General features: G+C 30.0%; 1 long non-coding RNA gene across 1 annotated transcript; it reads right to left on the reverse strand.

Annotated features, from left to right (window-relative positions):
* Positions 1-457: 457 nt before the first annotated feature.
* LOC145270562 (uncharacterized) lies at positions 458-19,838 on the reverse strand. Its single transcript, XR_013865447.1, has 3 exons — positions 19,766-19,838; positions 9,903-10,011; positions 458-4,361 (listed from the first exon to the last, which is right to left on the reverse strand). It is a non-coding gene; the product is annotated as an uncharacterized LOC145270562 (long non-coding RNA).
* Between the last annotated feature and the right edge of the window lie 1,239 nt (positions 19,839-21,077).

Below are 21,077 nucleotides of genomic sequence, written 5' to 3' on the forward strand. Positions count from 1 at the left end.
TGATGATAGTCCGAAGAGATTTAAAAGTTGTTTAAGAAAATGTGAAAACAACTCACATGAGAGAAAATGTAACAACCGAATCTGGGACTGCAAAGAACAGTATAACATATCTGTCATTAAAACTGTCAACAGGCACTAAACTGACTTTATTGCTGAGATAAAAATATCCCGTTTCAGTTTGCAAATTTAAAAATGCATCAAAGACTATCAAATGTCACAAAGATTTAGTCTTGCTCCAGATTGTCTGTCTTTGTTACGTATTATTGACATTTAAACTTTAATTGTGAAACATTTCAGCATTTGTTCAGTAAAATGTCCCGAAAAACTGCTTTATTGAAACACAGTGTTTTCCTTTTTAACATCTTAAAACGTTGTCTTTCCATATTTTATTTGAAATGCTTTGAAATTCCCTGCTGTAAATGAAAATAAAAACTGAATAAAAAAGAAAACGTTGTCTTTCCATATTTTATTTGAAATGCTTTGAAATTCCCTGTTGTAAATGAAAATAAAAACTGAAAAAGAAAAGGTAAAATGAATCAGGACATTTTATTTGGATTGATTTGTTTATGTTTTTGAAAACTTGAGTTTTGTTCTTGGTTTATTTTTATTTTTTTTGTGAATAATTTTTTCAGTATGTGAAGAATCGATATCGATGTAAATGCATGCGAAATGACGTCACTGATGAAGACAAAGACTAAAAAGAGAGGAAAAGAATGAAGCACAAAACAAAATAAAATTCAAGATCTCGTGAGATGCCTGGAGATTGTGACGTCCCAGCTGTAACAACAATAAGGCAATAAATGTTGAAATTCATTCCTATTCTTTGTCTCCTTTTGTGACTAAAACTGCACGTGTATTGCTTCCCAGGCAATGGGGCAAAACATACACGAGAAAACAAAGCTAAGTATAATTCAGCATTTGCGGCACAAAGATCCTGCATATGAGTCTGAAAGTGGTAACATCTGCAGAAGAAATAAGTAATTTATCATACCAGATAAATGAAGCGAAATACGCGACGATAAGTGCACACCATCAATGAAAAACACCACACAGATTTCAGACTTGGTGATCATCAGAGTTTGTTAATTCGATGAGTTTGTGATTATCAGAGTTTGTTAATTCGATGAGTTTGTGATTATCAGAGTTTGTTAATTCGATGAGTTTGTGATTATCAGAGTTTGTTAATTCGATGAGTTTGTGATCATCAGAGTTTGTTAATTCGATGAGTCCAGTTGAAGAAAGGAGATGTAGTAGTGAGGTGATTTTCATTGCCCTTGTTTCTTTGCTGTGCTGTAATAGCTTTTCAAAAGTAAAATATGATTACTCAGCTCTTGCTTTATCTTTTCATTATTGTAACCATCATATCCGATACACTCCCAAACATAAGTGATATAGTCCTTAGATGTCTCTTCAAGAAAATAAATCTTTGTCCTTTTTGGAGACTTGTCGATATCTCTGTTGCGAGTTTAGTTGGTGTTTTCAGTTTATCTTAAAGACACCTCTTTCTGAAATGCTTGGCTAAATGAGTTATGAATGTTGCCTGGGTAGCTCTTGCTTTCTTGGTTCTTTTGGGGTATTGCTAGACCCAGGCCAATATTTACAATAGTTGATCTTGACTGATTTTTTGTAAAATACTGAGCTCCACCTGTTTACAGCGTGCTTGTGCAGGTAAATGATCAGAACATTTTGAATCTACTTTGGAAAACATTCCAACTGAGAACTGTCAACAGCATGACGCTGCTTGTGTCTTTTCAAACAATAACAATTCGGACATGATACGTCACATACATTACATGGATACGCTTTTTCACTAATATCTTTCTGCATGTGAATTTTTAATTGATATTTTCGTGCAAACTTTGATGCACACAATTCACAAGCATAAGGTTTTTCACCAGTGTGTATGCGGACGTGTATTTTTAAATCATAACTATTCGAAAATGCTGAGCAACATACTTTACAAGCATGACGTTTTTCACCAGTGTGTTTCTCCATGTGAAATTTTAACTGAGAGTTTTGTGAAAATGCTGACCCACACACTTGGCATGTATAGGGTTTTTCACCAGTGTGAGTACGCAGGTGAGCTTTTAAGTTAGAACTATATGAAAACGCGGAACCACAAACCTTACAGACATGAGGTTTCCCACCAGTGTGGTTTTGCATGTGCATTTTTAACTGATATTTTCTTGAAAGGGCTGCACCACAAACTTCACACACATATGGCTTTTCACCGGTGTGTATTCGCATGTGAATTTTTAAATCAGAACTTTTGGAAAATGCTGAGCTACACATTTCACACTTATGAGGTTTTTCACCAGCATGTACATTTTGCACGTGTATTTTTAAGTGAGAGTTTTGTGAAAATGCTAACCCACACAATTCACAAGTATAAGGTTTTTCACCAGTGTGTGTTCGCATGTGTGTCTTTAAATCAGACTTATACGAAAATGCTGAGCCACACACTTCACAAACATGCGGTTTTTCACCTGTGTGTGTTCGCATGTGCATTTTTAAATTAGTATTTTGTGAAAATGCTGACCCACACAATTTACAATCATAAGGTTTTTCACCAGTGTGTGTGCGAGAGTGTTTTTTTAAGTTAGAACTATTCGAAAATGATGAACCACAGATTTTGCAGACATGGGGTTTTTCACCAGTGTGTGTCCGTACATGACTACTTAGTTTAGATTTTTGTGAGAATGCTGAACCACACACTTCACATGCATATGGTTTTTCACCCGTGTGTGTTCGCATATGAATTTTTAAATCAAATCGTTTGGAAAATGCTGAGCCACACACTTCACAAGAATAAGGTTTTTCTCCTGTGTGTTTGTGCATGTGCACTTTTAACTGAGAGTTTTGTGAAAATGCTGAGAAACACAATTCACAAACATAAGGTTTTTCACCAGTGTGTGTACGCAGGTGAGTTCTTAGATTAGAGCTACATGAAAACGTTGAGCCACAAACTTCACATGCGTGACGTTTTTCAACCGTGTGTTTCTGCATGTGGACTTTTATCAGATACTTTCTTGAAAATAATGACTCACACCCGTTACATACACCAGGCTTCTCATTTGTTTTATTTTACTTCAGTCGAAGTTCTCAGAAACCAAGGCGCCCAAAACCTTGGGCTAACACTTGAACTATATATGAGATACATAGATATTTGAATGTTTCCTGAAACTTCTATATCTCTCAAACACTGAGTTAGTAAACAAATTGAGAACATAATGTTCCTCTCCCCAATTAACAATTTTTATACATTGTAGTATATCTTTAATTTCGGTTTCTTAGTCTTACTGGATTCCAGCACAAGAATTTATCTAGTCTGGTGGAGTATCCAGCTTTGTGCTATTATTTGAGGTAACATCACTTGGATAAGCTGCACTATTCCTTATAAAAGCTAAGGTAGGGTAGCCATAGTGAGGAGATCTTGTTTGGGCTGTGAATACTATGTGATTTTGAATATTTGGTCAGGGTTTAATTTTATGGAAAAAGTATCCTCATGCCAGGTTTTTGTGACAAACCGCTGTACAGAGAGACCTTAGACACTTGAGAACAGTGTCTCGTAGGCATTCAAGTTCTCTCCTAGTTCTCATCAGAGTGTGTTCACATGTGGATTCGTAAATCAGAACTATTAAAACTGTTGAGCTACGTTACAAGCATTACATTTTTCACAAAGGTTTTTTCACCATTAAATCTATTAAAATCTTAACTATTAAAAATTGCTGAACTACACACGTTGTAAACATACGATTTTTCACCAGGTTGTATGCCATGTAGATTATGTGCACGGATTGATTTGTAGAAGTTTTATGAAATTTCTGAGTTACACTCTTCACATTTGTTTTCATTTTACTTCAGTAAGTTCTCAGAAATATATGAGCAATTTTTTTTTTTGAACTAACACTTATTTCTTTATGAGATAAATATACATCAGTGTTCAATTACTATGTTCCTCTATTTCTCAAACAGTGTGTTAGTAAAGAAGTCAAACGTTAGTCTCCCCAAATTTGCTCATTTTCATTGTTTATCTTTTTTGTTGTCATTTCTGAACATTTCTGGATTGTAGTGTAACAATTCATTTTTCTGGTTTAGTATTTACATAAGTCCTGTTACTTGAAGTAAAATTTCTAGACACAATTCTAGTGTGAGAGGTAAAATTTCTAGACACAATTCTAGTGTTTAAGTGTGAGAGGTAAATCTTCTTTGGGCTTCAAATACTATTGTAATTTATAAATGTGGTTACAGTTTATTTGTAAGATAAAGTCAAATTGTAAAAAATCTCTTTCTAGAGGGGCTGTAAACAGTTGAATATCTCGTAGATTATTCAAATCCTCCCATCAGTGTGTGTGTGTGATCTGTAAATTGAATTTGTAAAAATCTATTAATGCACACTTCACTTATGAGTGTGTAGGTAGATTTTGAAGTAATCTTTTTTATAACACCTTTTCCTCACAATCATTAAGTTAAATGTTGATTTTATTTCATTACTATTAATTTGAATCAACATTTTTAGAAATGTGTTTTCCATTTTCTTTCAAGACACAACCTTTCTCTTTTGTATATAGTATAAATTCATTTGGTTAAAATTTATGGCCCTGTAAATAAAATCATTTATCAACAAAAATATTAATATTTGTTTACATATTTGAAACATTATCATAATAATTATTATTCATTAATATAAAACTGGCTCCAATAGCAAATAACAGTATTTTCATAAAGAAATTATGCCATCATATCATATTAATATATTTGTGTACTTACAATCTCAGATTTGATATTTATGTATTTTATACATGGATTAAACGCACATACATAAGCATTATAAGAAAGATTATAAAATCTATATAATTACTATCATAAATACTAGAGAATATTTTACAGATTATTTTTTACTCAACAAGGACCAAAATGTGTTAGAGAAAATTCGGTATTCCTCAATTTTTAAATCCCTAATTTATATGCCTTAAATAATTTTTCAGACTTTTTCCTATAGGCAAATTTCTTGTTAGAACACACATGGCACTTTAATCTCATTCATAGTAATCTCCTCCGAATGCAATGCACTCGTTGTACTGTTCCAACAACTTCTAGAAGGCCCCATGGAAATCCTCTTGTGTGGGTTAGGGTTAGGGTCAACAAGCCTCGTTCATCTCAATTGTCTCATAACGACAGCCTCTAAAAGTTTTCCTTAAGCTTAGAGAATAACCGAAAGTCAAAAGGAGTAAGGTCTGAACTATACTACATTAGTCATTCATATTTTCTTTACTGTTCTCCCTCAAATGAGGACTGTATCTGAATCATCGATGTCTCTGACAATATAGATGCGACCCTCTCCTTAGATACTAACGTCCAAGTACATGTATTTGGGGATTTTAACGATCACCGGGCTATATACTATATGCTGGATTTGTTCTCTTGTTACATTAATGCACACAAGGCTTTTTATTTTCTCGCACAGTCAGGTTCCCAACTCATTTCTAACATCATGAAGATCTGTAAGCCTCACTTATAGATTCATTCCTAACTACAATAGTCGAGGAATAGTCGAGGTCACTTTCACTGCAACCCACAAAGCTTAACTGCTTGCTTGGCAGTGCGCTTCTTACTCTATTTTGGTACATTCAAACTATTCCTTCTCAAATTTCCTTTTGCAGAAAGAATTTGCATGTATAAATATTACAAACCACCCATTTTCCTGTCGATAATATCTTTAAAAACATAGACACTTTAAAGGCGTGTGAGCTGATTTCATCTCTGCCATACTAATTAAGCAGTCATCAATTGACCTAACCCGTCTGCTTCAAATTCCTCAGCTAAACGAGTCTTACTTTCTGATAGCTGGAAAATTACCTTCTTTTGTCCCAGTATTATTCAAGAACTTTAGCAAAAGAACTGTTTCGTTCAATGATAACTACATCAATCTCATAAATCTTTTAATCAGTACAGAATTATTCCAACATCTTATAACTCTAAGCTTCTTTCTGATCAGCAGTATAGATTTAAGTAAGCTCGTTCTACTGGGGATGTTTTATCTCTTAATGCAAGTTGTAGCTTTTTCTATGCCTTTGATTATTTCTGGTATGAAGGGCTTCTCATAAAAATTGAATCCTATCAGATTTCTGAACAAATACTTAACATAATCAGACCCTTCCTACAAAAGATAGATATAAAGGTTGTTCTCGATGGTGATACATTTTAACATGATATACGTGGAAGTGTGCACCTTTTAATATTATAAATGGCATTATTATTATTATTATATTATTATTATTATTATTATTATTATTCCTGATATTCATAAATGACATTCCTGATAAAATGTCTCTGAAATAAATATATTTGCTGTTGACACTACGCTCTTCAATAGAGATGAAGAAAAAACGAATACACACATCCAAGGCAGACACTCTAGAAAACAACCTTCAGTTTGCAATAATTGTTAGACTTTTGAATCCCTTCACTGTTTCTTGCTCCCTGACTAATCATACAGAAGTTTAAATGTTATATGATTAAGCATCTCGATTTTCTTTATACCACAGACATGATCCTAAATGTTAGCACTTTACATTCCAAGGGCCAATATAAATTGCCGAGTGAAAAACAGAGAAAAAAACACAGAATTGGAAGGATGTTTAAAAACTGAGAACTGGAGAAATTTTTGAAAGCAAAAAATTGGAGAAATATTTTAGAATGCCAAATTTGTGAAATGTTTTGAATCCGAATATTTAAGAAGATGCTTTTAAACAACAACAAAAAAAAAATGGAGAAATGTTTAAAAACAAAAATTGGAGAGATGTTTAAAAACTAAGATTTTGAGAAATTTTTAAAAACAAATGATGGGAAACATGTTCTAACGCTAAAAATTTGTTTCAAAACTAAAAAATTTAGAGACATTTTAAAATCTAATTATTAGAGAGATGTTTTAAAATGAACTAATGATTGAAGTCCGTTTATATTATTTACTCAGACTTCTGGTTGCGTTTCTACTTTTCTTTTCATGGAAACAAAAGTAAACATTGTTTATGACTATCTTTCAGCATCTTCAAAAAATATAAATTTTTAGTTTTTTAATTCCATATAAAAACGCTTATGTTGAATGTAAAAATACTGAACGTTTTTAGATAGTATCACTGCAAAAGTAAAAAAAAGTTATGTAATTTCTTGTTTTGTTTGAAGAATACTGACATAATTCTCACCAGTAACCGGTTCCTGCCCTCTCCAAATCTACAACAAATGCTTTGCTGAAACTTGCTCTTTCACACCTGAATAATTTCATGCATGTATTATTGTACAAGAATTCTAAAGAAAAACTATTCTCCATCTACTTTAGCTATCATTATCATATTCTATTCATTTTGCAGGAAAAGCTATGCTTGATTTATCCAAAGACTTTTAGAATAACTTACATGTAATTTGTAGTTTTATTAATCAAATTTTTAATGAAATTGGATCAAGAAAGAAAGGTGAATCGGTGGAGTCTTTATTATTTCTGCTTTTCATGAACTATATCACTGATGCGATAGTGTGTCAGATCAGTATATTTACGTTTGTCTGAACATATATGAAAAACGAACACAAGCATATCTACGACAATTATGAAATCCTTAAAAAATTACCTTCTGTTTATAGTGGAATGGGGCCCAAAAATGATTAAATTTACAGCTTCCGAGACCTGAGCAACTGACATGACTAATAGCAGACTATATAAGAGTATTGTATTAAGACTCATCCGGCTATTATTTAGAGATAATATGAATTAGAATAAATAGAATATGTTGCTAAGGCTGTGTAAAAGGTGAACTTCTTTTACCATGTGAGAAAACTTTTTAAACCTGCCAGGCTACTATATGTACAAAATAATCATTCATCCATTTAAGCTGGGGCACAAAACCAACAGACTTTACTTCTTCAACAATGTATTACATTGAATTTAATAGATCTGACTGTTTAACAAGCCACAACCACTGTCTCATCAATACATGTCTGTGTTTTACAAGCGTTTCAATGAAATGTACCCTGGAAAACTTCATTTTTCCTAAAATGTGGATGGCTCTACACAAAGCTTTCACCACTATAAAAAAAAAAGACCTCTGTGTTCATTACTGACAACTTAGATGTATGAGCTGCGTTGGTCGAAATCCATGCAATAGTCCAATAAATATATATATATATATATATGTGTGTGTGTGTGTGTGTGTGTGTGTGTGTGTGTGCCTATCATATATCTGTATATATTTAAAACATTATTTATTTAAAATCAATTTATTTTCGACGATATAAAATTTTGTTCGAGAAAAGTATGTTTTCTTTTTCTTTGTCGAGACATATTGCATTGTATTGTCTTTCAACTCTCATGCAAATATTTCAATAAGGATTATAACGCACGTGCACGTTAAGTTAATTAAAATTTAATTATTATAAGCCATGTGGAATTTGAAAATTGTACATTTTCTTATTCGACTACGGTAGTATTTTCCTTTTCTGTTTACTTTGTAACACACGCACACACACACACACACACACACACACACATATATATATATATATATATAAAGAATTAAAACAAAATGTTGCTATTAACATGTCTTCAAAATAACAGTAGATTCTTACATCTTACTTGCATTCTACCTTTGTTGGATGGAATTAAAGGGGGAAATAAAAGAACTAGTAGAAATAATCTAATAAATTTTTAATACATTTGAAACACTTCATTTCATCAGAAATCTTGAGACCTTGCACCAGCTAAGGATAACATACAGGAGATAAAAATAGGAAGAATATTTTTTGCATTAAAAATAAAATTAGTATTACAGGCATTGACTGAGTAAAATTGAATCATCGAATGTGGAACTCTTGAGTTGAAAATTATTCTACAATACCTGAACACGTGAATTACGATGTAAATATGGAATTATTTCTTACTGGCAGAAAATCATTTAGTTTTTTAAATTTGAACATATGAACATGCTTCTATGGTTTTTGGATGCACAAAAGATATTATTTTGTAATAAATTGCTGTTAGTAAACAAATACTATTTTTGAAATATTCTTTTAAATACTTTATTCTAAATTCTATCTTTGATATTTTTCTAAAGCTTGTAAATGTTTTAATATATTTTCTATTTATAAAACAAATTGTACAGTTTTACATGTTTACATATATGATCTGATTTTTTTTATTTAATTTCCCTCTAACTTCTTTTCATGGCAATTTTTTAACTGTTTTGATTCTAACTTGCTCGTAATTCAATTTTCAATTATGAGGTGGTATAATATTTTGGTTATATATTCTTTATCTTTAATTATTTTTGTAATTGACAAGTTCTCGCTATCATTTATGTAATTAATATTATTTTCTTTAGGCTATTTTTTTAATATGATGTTACAAGACTTGTTATTTTTTGTCAATTTTTATTTTAGTTGAAAGTTTTCATAATACTGTTTTTTGTGTGAATTAAAAAAGATTCTTTCTTTATTTTTAGATTTGATTTTTTTCTCTTGCTCATTTACTATATCACATCCAAATTTTAATCATTTTAAATTTATCTGGAACTGGGATTATATTTAAAAGAAAATGTAATTTTGAAATAAAAATCAATGTATGAAAATCTCTCAACATTTTCATCATATTTTACTTTTCTTATTTTGGTTAATCCTGAAGAACTATAAACTATTTTTTCATTTTGTTTTATTCAAATTTTGAGTTTCACTTTTTATTAAAAAATACCACCAATTGCTATAATTTTTAGAAGAATGTTATATAAAGGCTGTCATAAAGAAATCTACAATTAAAAAATTAAATATATGCAATTAAAGAATCATAACAAAAAGAAGAAATATTAACCAAAACAAGTTTGGATAATTACCTGTATTTCCAAAATTTGGATAATTACCTGTTATTCAAAAAATCTCTCAAAATTACAACTGTCTGTTTTCTTTAAAAGTCACGAATCCAATGGTGACTTTTTCATGATAGATATATTCAGTTCAGATTTCCTAAATCTGTAAAAGTAATGAATCAATTATTTTTTTATATAATAAAAAACGTGGTGTATTTGAATTTTCGATGTTAAAATTTATTAAATTCTTGTTCTTTTATGCAATTTTACCCCAAACAAAGCACATTGCCACTTTGCTGTAAGGGGCTACTATCAGGGACATAATCTACAGGGGTACTATGTGGGGAGTTGGGCAGCAAGATGTCGGTTCACGTTACATTTGAACTTCTGCATGTCAGTACAGTTGGGGAAGCAGGAACTCGGAAGAGAATTCCAAAGTCCAGCAGTTCTGGGGGAAGAAACTACTGGAGTAGAAGGCTCTCTCACATCTAGGGAACTCAACTGTAAAGGGGTGGGATTTTTCTGCTTACCGGGTTTGTCGGGGTATTTACGTCGAGGGGGCACAAGTGCTTGCAGTTCGTCAGAGCACTCACCATTGAAATACTTGTAGAATAGGCAGAGGAATGCTACATTACGTCGATGGGACAGAGCTGAAGCTTTAGATGACAGTTCAGGACCTATTAGGTTGGCGACTCTCTTTTGAGCCCTGTCCAGGAGCGAGAGACTAGTAGCAGATGCACCAGCACAAATATGGCGACAATACTCCATACATGGGCGAATGGTGGTCTTATAGAGGTACAGGATACTTTCGGGCATTAGTAGCTTTCTAGCACGGTAGAGAGAACCTACCTTTTTCGCAGCATTTCTGACAATGCTCTCAATGTAATTTTTCCAACTCATGTTTCCTGTGAACGTTAGGCCGAGGAGTTTAAAGGATGTACTTTCAGATAAAGAGTCTTTGGCCATTGCTATTAGTGGTAGAGAAGGTTTCTTGTAATTATTGAAGGAAACAATTTCTCTAGATATGTCTTCATTTTTTTTTCCTGTCGTGTTGGTTACAGAGCGTGGTGTCATCAGCATATATACATAAATCACAGACAATTTTGTCAGGGAGATCATTTATGATTATTAGGAATAATAAAGGTCCAAGGATAGACCCCTGAGGCTCTCCCGCATTTATATCATATTGTTTGGATGTACGACCATCGATGACAACCTGGATTTTTCTTTTGTCTAAGAAGGATTTAATTATGTTAAAGATTCTTCCAGTGATACTTTATGATCTGATTTTCCTGAGAAGACCTTCATGTCATACCCTGTCAAAAGCCTTAGATATATCTAGAGCTACTGCTATTCCCTCCCCTGCTTTGTCAAGTGAATGGTATCTACGCTCAGAAATTATAGTTAGGATGTCTGCCGTGGAACGAACTTGCCTACATTTTTACTTGTATATATTAATCTTAAAGTAAAATGAGTAATAATCACCTATTTTCAAATCAAAATTAAATCACACTAATCATTTCATCTATGCTTGCAAGTTTAATGTCCATTGTTGCTATGAAATGCTTATTGATTAAAATCAATATTTTATTTTCAAAGATTCTCACATAGGCATGCCCCGTGATATGGAAGAAGTATGTTTTTTATGCTAATTATTTTTTATGCTAATTATTTTTAAAGTGCTGGTAGCAGGATTGATTTTAATTTACTCAAAGATTCTGTGGAATGATTTAAAAGCAAGTCAATGGATATGGTATGGCAGGATTGAGATATGCGAGATACGGCTTCAACTTGCTTGATCGAGTCAGAAGTGTAGAAAAGTATTTAGTACCAGAGTAACAAATGTTGTGTGCAATGTTTTAGCGCCATCCCATCATCAAAATGTGTAAGTTTTATCAGAAAATGATACCTGGTAGCAATATTTTCCTTTTTCCTCTTGCAGTGTTCATTGAATAAGATTATTACCAGTGTTAACACTTGGGTAAAAATAGAAAACTGATATCCTGTTTGTTCCCGTGCCAGGTGATCTTCACTGCCTCATACTTTTGAGATTAAATGTACAGATCTGTTTTTTTTTTTCTGGATTAACATCGTGTAGTACATTTTATCATGGGTACGTTGATAATTTTCAAGTGCGACCATCTCTACTTTCTATCCATTTCAATAAAAATTTGGTAAATAGTTATTGAATGATTCTAACAACTGTGCCTTTAAAACTCTACTGTCTATCCATTTTAATAAAATAATTCAGTTGGTGAAAAGTTATTGAATAATCCTGACAACTGTGACATTTTTAGTCATTTGAGCTACATTTAGTTGTTGTGTATTGTGGCTCAACATGTTATATGAAACTCTTGGGTCAACAAATGATGAATGATGAAATAATACCTGCTCTTCTGTAAGCACAACAAATTATTTTTTCAGATATGTACAATATCTCTAGTATTATTAATACATCAAATTATTTTTTCAGATATGTACAATATCTCTAGTATTATTAATACATCAAATTATTTTTCAGATATGTACAACATCTCTAGTATTATTAATACATCAAATTATTTTTCAGATATGTACAACATCTCTAGTATTATTAATACATCAAATTATTTTTCAGATATGTACAACATCTCTAGTATTATTAATACATCAAATTATTTTTTCAGATATGTACAACATCTCTAGTATTATTAATGCATGAAATTATTTTTCAGATATGTACAACATCTCTAGTATTATTAATACATCAAATTATTTTTCAGATATGTACAACATCTCTAGTATTATTAATACATCAAATTATTTTTCAGATATGTACAACATCTCTAGTATTATTAATACATCAAATTATTTTTCAGATATGTACAACATCTCTAGTATACATCAAAGCATTCAACAGGCATCCATTAGTTCTGCTGTTTGGTCTTCTGATACCGAAGATCTCCATAAATCAGGTTAACATATTTACCGATATTTAAGGATCTTAAAACGTGAATGATGTTTCTAATTAGATAGTTCAATTTTTTCAAAATAAAAATTAAATTAAAGAAAAAAACAGAATAAGTGGGTAGGTGTTGTTTTTTCTTGGGGGGGAGGGAATGATAGAAAGTACAGAAAGTATAATTTGAAACAATATAATCATTTTTATTTACTTGCCTCCACACAAAGGACAATGTTGGTTTTAAATGAGATATTCCTTTCTCCTGTGTGACATGGCATTACAAATATCCTGATATTATACAACTGATGATAGAGCAGCTGCTCTAAACACTACTAGAGTTAGTGCTGCTGTCAGAATACAGCAGCTAGACAAACTGTCAAACCAGTACCCTCAAACCTGTAAGACACGACTGGCCCAGTCCAATCATGTTAGCATACATGGTAAACAAGCATCCCCAAAATGCCCAGGTTAATGGGAAGAGAGTGAGGGGCATGAGGGGGATGGTGTTCATTGCCCTACTCACGAAACAAGGCTAAGCACTGGGCATCTCTAATGCACCCCTGTGATTGCACCTCTACCCCTGGCTAATAAACAAAGTAAGAGTATGGAAGCTGGGCAATAGACAGAGCCTATTTACTCTTTAAGCAGTTTTTTGCAAATTGATAATTTGATTAAATCACTAGCTTTAGGAAGGTTGTCGACCACGACTGAGGAGGCTTCCCTCCCTCGTTTGGTGTCAAGATATATGAGGTCAGCAGCACGGGTTTAATATTGGAGTTTTTCCAGGTATTTCTGCAACCCCGTATGGGTAGTTAATGTTACTGGGTTAGTTTATAAAGGTTTTATATCTACTGAAAAATTACACTCCTCGAAGCTATTTCATTGTTTTTTTATTGGAGGAGGGTGTGAGTAAGAGTTCATGCAGTGGTAGCAGTTATGTTAGCAGCACGTTTGTTGGAGTTAATATGGTTTAATAATTTTTCCCTTTAAATTTATAATTAAAGAGAAAAAATTCTCCTTTTTCTTACTTTCTTTATTTCTTTTCTTTTTCTTATTTTTATGTTGGCTTAGGAATAGGATAATGCATTACAGAATGGCTTGATATTATTTGCTTCTCCTAGATGGATAACCTGAAAAGATCTACAAGTCCATCAGCACCGAGAGGGTTAACCCTGCACTTGGTTTCAAGGCTAGGTATTTTTACACCTCTGCATGGGTAGTAAGCATTAATCAAGATAATTAGTATCTTTTTTTTTTTTTTTTTTTTTTTTTACAAAGGCATCACCACATTATCAAGGCCCAGAGGCCACTCAAGGATAAGGGTTAAAGAGTGTACAGTAGAAATTGGTCAATATAGTAATCATTAGTAATGAAAATTTGGTAAATTTAATAACTTATATGGAACGGCTCATCAAGAACTTATTTACTTTAGACTTGAACACAACCATATTGTAGTCAGCCAGAAAGCAGGAAAACGGAAGACAATTCCACAGGCGTGCAGTTTTAAGAAAGAAGCTTTGTTCATGGAATCTACGTTTAGGTTTAGGCACAGATAAAGAGTGGGGGAAATTATTGATAGTGTTTACAGCTAGACGAGTGTTTCTTGTGAAAGTTTGGCGAGGGGGGACCATAGATTGAAGCTCAGTTGAACACTTTCCATGAAAATAACGATATCTGCTGTGAAAATAGGATTAAGATTGGAAGATGTGGTCATTCACACGTTTTGAGTGGAAGAATAGGTGGCGGTATACATGAGTATGGGGTGTAGATTTAAGGTTAATATCTACTAGAGTTCAATGAGGATTAAATACGGTTGGCAGATTAGTAAATATATTGGAAAAATTATAGTATAAAGAGTTAGGGTACGATTCAAAATGAGCTTCAGGTGTTAGTTTTCATGTAAAGATTATCACCACTAGTTTAGTCCATCTAAGGGGAAAAAGATATAGTTGCTACTTATTATAGGTCACTTTAAATATAAGTACAAACTATATCTAACAAGTATTCATTTTATATATAAGCTATAGAAATAGCTGAATAAGGGAAATAAAATATTAAAAAAGAGACCCTTCCACCATAATAACAACATTTTTTGCTTAATTAATTGTTAAGTGAAATGAAATATTTTTTGTAAAAATAAAAGACCCTACCACCATAATAACATTTTTTGCTTAATTGTTAGGTAAAATAAAATATTTAATAAAAAGAACAACCCTACCATCATGATAAGATTATTTTGCTTATTTAATGATTAGATAAAATGAAATAATTTAAAAAATGAGACCCTACCACCAGTTTTTGCTTATTTAATTGTTAGGTGAAATATATATATATATATATATATATATATATATATATATATATATATATATATATATATATATATATATATAATAAAAATTACTATTAAATTTACCAAAATGATCCAAGATGGTAAAATTAAAGTATATTATAAATATTAAAGAATTAATATTTATAAAATTATCTCAGCAATATGTAAAAGCTCGATAAAACCAAATAGGAGATAGAGTGTATAATACGAACAAACAGTTAATAAAACATGTTAAAAAACACTTTGAAATGAGTTAAAAACATATTTAATCTGAAAAGGAAATTTATCTAGTGTTTCCTTTTCAGATTAAATATGTTTTTTTCATCGTGTTTTTTAACATGCTTTATTAACTGTTTGCTTGTATATATATATATATATATATATATATATATATATATATATATATATATATATATATTAAAAAAGATCCTACTACCATGATAATAACAATTCTTGCTTATTTAATTATTAAGTGAAATATATATTTTTTTAAAGAAAGATTCTACCACACTGGAAAATTTTTTTGCTTATGTAATTGTTAAGTAAAATAAAATACTTTTTAAAGAAAGACCCTACCATAAGCACAGCCAAAATGGAAGGAGGAAGTAAGTCTCTCTTTAAAAATTTTTACCAAATATTATCAGCCGAAACTAATTTTTACTTAAAATTATCAGCCGAAACTAATTTTTACTTAAAATTATCAGCCGAAACTGAACAAAATATATTGTATTGTGGGGAGCGTGCAAATTGTAAATAAACAAACAAAAAAAACAACTCCTAATGTATTTTTTTTACGTCGAAAATCCGAATTCATTTTTCATCTTTTGTTTTGAAGTGGGAAATTCGCTGAATACATTAATAATAATTATCTTAAAAATGGGCAAATATATATATATATATATATATATATATATATATATATATATATATATATATATATATATATATATACTAGACTACCCATGACCCGTTGGGTAAGTATGTTAGATTAGCTATGGAATTCATGTATGAGTGTGACACTTCTGACGTAAAGAAAATAGTTTTTTTTTGACATAACAGAAACATTTCTATGAAAGTATATTAAAATGAAAAATCACAGACGGATCACTCAAACATGAAAAAAAAAAACCCTCCCTATTCGTGTAAAGTTACCTATTTTTCCGAATAATCGCTCAAAATTCGAAAATTAAACATAATTTTCCTACGAATCGAACGCCGGCGAAAGTCATTTAGCAGCAAAAACGCACATGAACCTACCGATGAGAAATATAAGAATGAAAAACCCATATTTAAATCCTTCAACCAAGTTATAGAAACATAAAATCTAAAAAAAATAATTAATAAAACCTGAAGCAAAAAAATAAAACCTAAATAAATAAAATAAAACTAATATTGAAACAGATTAGCAAATGTGTCAACAAATTCACTGTTCTCACACAACTATTTTGTATCTAGAAATGTAAAAATAAAAATAAAAAAAGAAGGAAGGAAGGAAGGAAAAGTGACGGATAGAGAGTAGTAGTAGTAGTAGTAGTTAGTAGTAGTAGTAATAGTAGTAGTAGTAGTCTTGGCTTTACTACAATTGTTCTTATGTTTGTCAACGGGTTAAAGTTCTTTTGTTGTAAGAAAATAGCGACAGTATAGTTGTAATAAAGAATAGTTGCAAAACACCCCCACTCTTACCATGTTAAATAATAATTTATGAATAATAATGTTAATATTTAAGTGCACAGGTCAAAATCTGCAAAAGAAGCGACTTGTGTTTATTTGTTTACGTTGTTATGGGTTAATGTTTATGTGCGCATGTGGAACCGGATGTCATAAACCGGAAAGTGGGTTACATCACTCGTTACAAGGCCATTTGAGTTATATATATATATATATATATATATATATATATATATATATATATATATATATATATATTCATTGTTTTTACGAAAAACACTACTTTTAAATCTTTCAAAAAATAAATGAATAATTTTCTTTTAGTGAGTCCAATATTGCCAATATACTATAACATAGAAAATGCTTGGAAGAATCGGTACCAAAAAATAAAAATAATCGATAAATAATTGCACATTTTGCTAAAAAACGATAATTCCTTTGAGCAATTTTTTCTTCGGTGTTATTTTTCATCTACGGAAGACTATACATGCTAAAATAGTTGTTCTGTATTTACAAACAGTTGTCACCTGCCCCTTTTCCCAAATTACGAATGATGAATTTATTTTGTCTTGTAAAGCCTTCCACAGTTTCTTAAAAATTAACATCAATGGGGAATCTATATAATGATATAAAAGATACAATTATTTGAAATTCATTTACGACTATTATAATATTTTTGCATATTTTCATAGCAAATCAGTCTAAATCTTATTTAGAAAACAAAAAGAAAATTCAATCGATTAAAAAAGATTTTTAAAAAAATTGTTCATCCATCGATACAATGAATCTCAATGAATCAGGTTTTTTTTTTTTAAATGTAGAAAAAGTTTTAGATTATTCTGCTTTTCTGATGATGAAATTTCTGGGGAAAAAAGGTAAGACACTATGAAAGTGGACCCTGCAGTGGACTCATGTGTGTGCAGGGTCCCTGGACCCTGCACACACATGAGTTTAACAACGCTCCTTTGTGCTAGAAGCATGCATGCGCAGTTTTGTCTGATTTATTTACTCATCCTTTCATTTTTTTTTTACTTAAATAATTTTTCTTGTACTTAAATAAATTTAGTTAATTTTCTTTTATTTTTTTGTGTGCGTTGATTTTTTTAAATAAAATTTGGCGATTCTGCACTTTACGAGCTGCGCTATTTTTTCAATAGAATTTTCAAATTGAATTCAAGTTTTACGATGCCTTTTTTATTAAATTGTTAGGTTGAATAAAATTTAACCAAATACTCAGCCTTTGTAAAAAATACTGATAAATAAATCAAATTTAACAAAATACTCAAAAAAGAAAGTTTGTTTTCTTTCATTTTTTTAGGCGCGTTGAGTTGTTTTTATGCACCATTCGCCATCTGAAAGATGCCTTGAATTTCAATAAATTAAAGTTTTTAAAATACTCAACAAAATGTTTAAACAAACACAATAACAAAATTTAACAAAATACTCAATATTTGTAAAATTTTGAAAATAAATGAAATTATATTTAAAACACACATGCGCGAAAAAAGTTCTGTATTAATTATTCTTGAAGAAAATGTTGAATAAAATTAAAAAAAATATTCTAATAAAAATAAAATACACATACGCATAAAAAAATGAAAGAAAATGAACTAACTTTATTCAAGTTAAAGGAAATCTATTGGTTTGGACAATTTAGAAATGAATTAAATTAACATTAAAATAAACGCGCGTGTGAAAAACTTGTGTCACTTATCTTTGAAGAAAATGAAAATTTATTAAACATAAAATAAACTCACACACGAAAATAATGAAAGAAAATGAACTAAATTAATTCAAAGAACAAATATTTTAGTAAAAAACTAAAATGAAATAATGAGTAAATAAAAGAGACGAAACTGTTTGTGCATGCGTACTTCTAGCGCAAGGGCCAAGCATCTTTACGCAAAACATGCGTGTGTGTAAAGTCCACTTTCATGGTGTCTTATCAAAAAAGTTGCTCAGGATTTTTTTTTTTTTTTTTTTTTCAATAGTTTTTGACCATGCATACCTTATCACCATGTAAATAACATTTTTTGCTTATTTACTTGTTAGGGGTAAAAAATTAAAAAAAAAAAATTAAATAAAAAAAAAGGAGACACTAACACCTTGATAATAACATGATTATCTCAGCAAGATATTTGATCTACATAAGTTCCATAAAACAGTAATTGACGACTAAAACAGAATAAAAAAATAAATAAAAAACCGTTTCTCTTACCAATGTAAACAAAACAACTGGTCAATTTTCTTTTACCAATGTAAACAAAACAACTGGTCAATTTTTTTTTACCAATGTAAACAAAACAACTGGTCAATTTTGTAGTAGAATTAAAAGTAAAAAACAAATCCAAATTTATTAATGCAGAAAAAAAATATTGGTAAATTTTTGACGGGGTGCCCCAGCGTATTATAAACACCCCCCATCTCTCCATGTTAAGAACGGCTTTCGGAATAAACAACATCAACCCCGAAAGCCGTTCTTAACATGAGGAGATTAGGTGGTGTTTATTCCGAAAGCCGTTCTTAACATAGGGTGGTTGAGACTGTTGTAAAAAAATTCAAAAATATTTTGCTATAAATACTGTACAATTTATTTTAAACTGCGTAATATATTTATTTTTGTGTCTTGCTTTAAAAGGTGAATGGGATTTTTTGAATCACCCACATCTTCAAAATCTTTTCTATATATTTTGAGCCGTAAGATTAAGGTTAAAATAAGAATAACAACGGAACTACGTATTGGCAACGATTTACAATGACAAAGTTGTCGACATGGCAACTGTAAACAACCCCAAAACTATATATATGAAAAAATACAAACGAGAAGAGTACAGGTCTTTGTTTACATGCAAACCTGGAACGTTGAATCATTTTTATATATGAAAAAAAAAAAATAAAGGGAATCATAATGGTTCAGACTTATACACGCAAAAATAAATAAACCTCGAAAATTAATAAATTCAAATTATACTTAACTTTTTTTTTTCTTTCAAGAAAGGTGTTTGGATTCAAATGAGATGTGTTTGATAGGTGGAAGTTAAAAGTTAAGCTGATGGTGTCCGGAAAAACAGGTCCGCAGAAAATTAAAGCGGAATTAAAATGCACCATTGCAAAACAATCAACTTCTGTAAAAATTACTCACAAAATGATTGTTTTATTTATTGCATTATTTTGTATTATATTCGGTTGTTCTATTTATTGCATTTTAATGACAGTGCTGATAGGTTAAGTGGCATTTTGGACAAGAAAATGTCCTAAACTTGCTTTAAATATGTGTGACCTTTTGAATTTTGTATTTTAACATATAAAAATATAGGTCGACACATAAGAAAATCAACAACGTTTTTTATTCAAATATGTTTATTTACAGAAATGATTTTTTTTTTATATTTACATATGTTTATTTACAAGATTTGTTTTTATATTTACATATGTTTATTTACAAGATTTGTTTTCATTCAAATATGTTTATTTACAGAAATTATTTTTGTATATTTACATATGTTTATTTACAAGATTTGTTTTCATTCCAATATGTTTATTTACAGAAATTATTTTTGTATATTTACATATGTTTATTTTGTTTTCATTCAAATATGTTTATTTACAGAAATGCTTTTTTATATTTAAATATGTTTATTTACAGAAATGATTTTTTCATATTTACATGTTTATTTACAAGATTTTTTTATATTTGCATGTTTACTTACAGAAATGATTTTTTCATATTTACATGTTTATTTACAAGATTTTTTTATATTTGCATGTTTACTTACAGAAATGATTTTTTCATATTTACATGTTTATTTACAAGATTTTTTTTCATTCAAATATGTTTACTTACAGAAATGATTTTTATATTTATATATGTTTATTTACAAGATTTGTTTTTATTTAAATATGTTTATTTACAGAAATTATTTTTTTATATTTACATATGTTTATTTACAAGATTTTTTTTTCATTCAAATATGTTTATTTACAGAAATGATTTTTTTATATTTACATATGTTTATTTACAAGATTTTTTTCATTCAAATATATTTATTTACAGAAATGATTTTTTTTATATTTACATATGTTTATTTACAAGATTTTTTTCATTCAAATATGTTTATTTACAGAAATGATTTTTTTTTATATTTACATATGTTTATTTACAAGATTTTTTTCATTCAAATATATTTATTTACAGAAATGATTTTTTTTATATTTACATATGTTTATTTACAAGATTTTTTTTCATTCAAATATATTTATTTACAGAAATGATTTTTTTTATATTTAC

The sequence above is a fragment of the Euprymna scolopes genome, chromosome 46 (assembly GCF_053919585.1).
Source record: "Euprymna scolopes isolate OS-2025 chromosome 46, ASM5391958v1, whole genome shotgun sequence".
In the NCBI taxonomy this organism is placed as follows: domain Eukaryota; kingdom Metazoa; phylum Mollusca; class Cephalopoda; order Sepiida; family Sepiolidae; genus Euprymna; species Euprymna scolopes.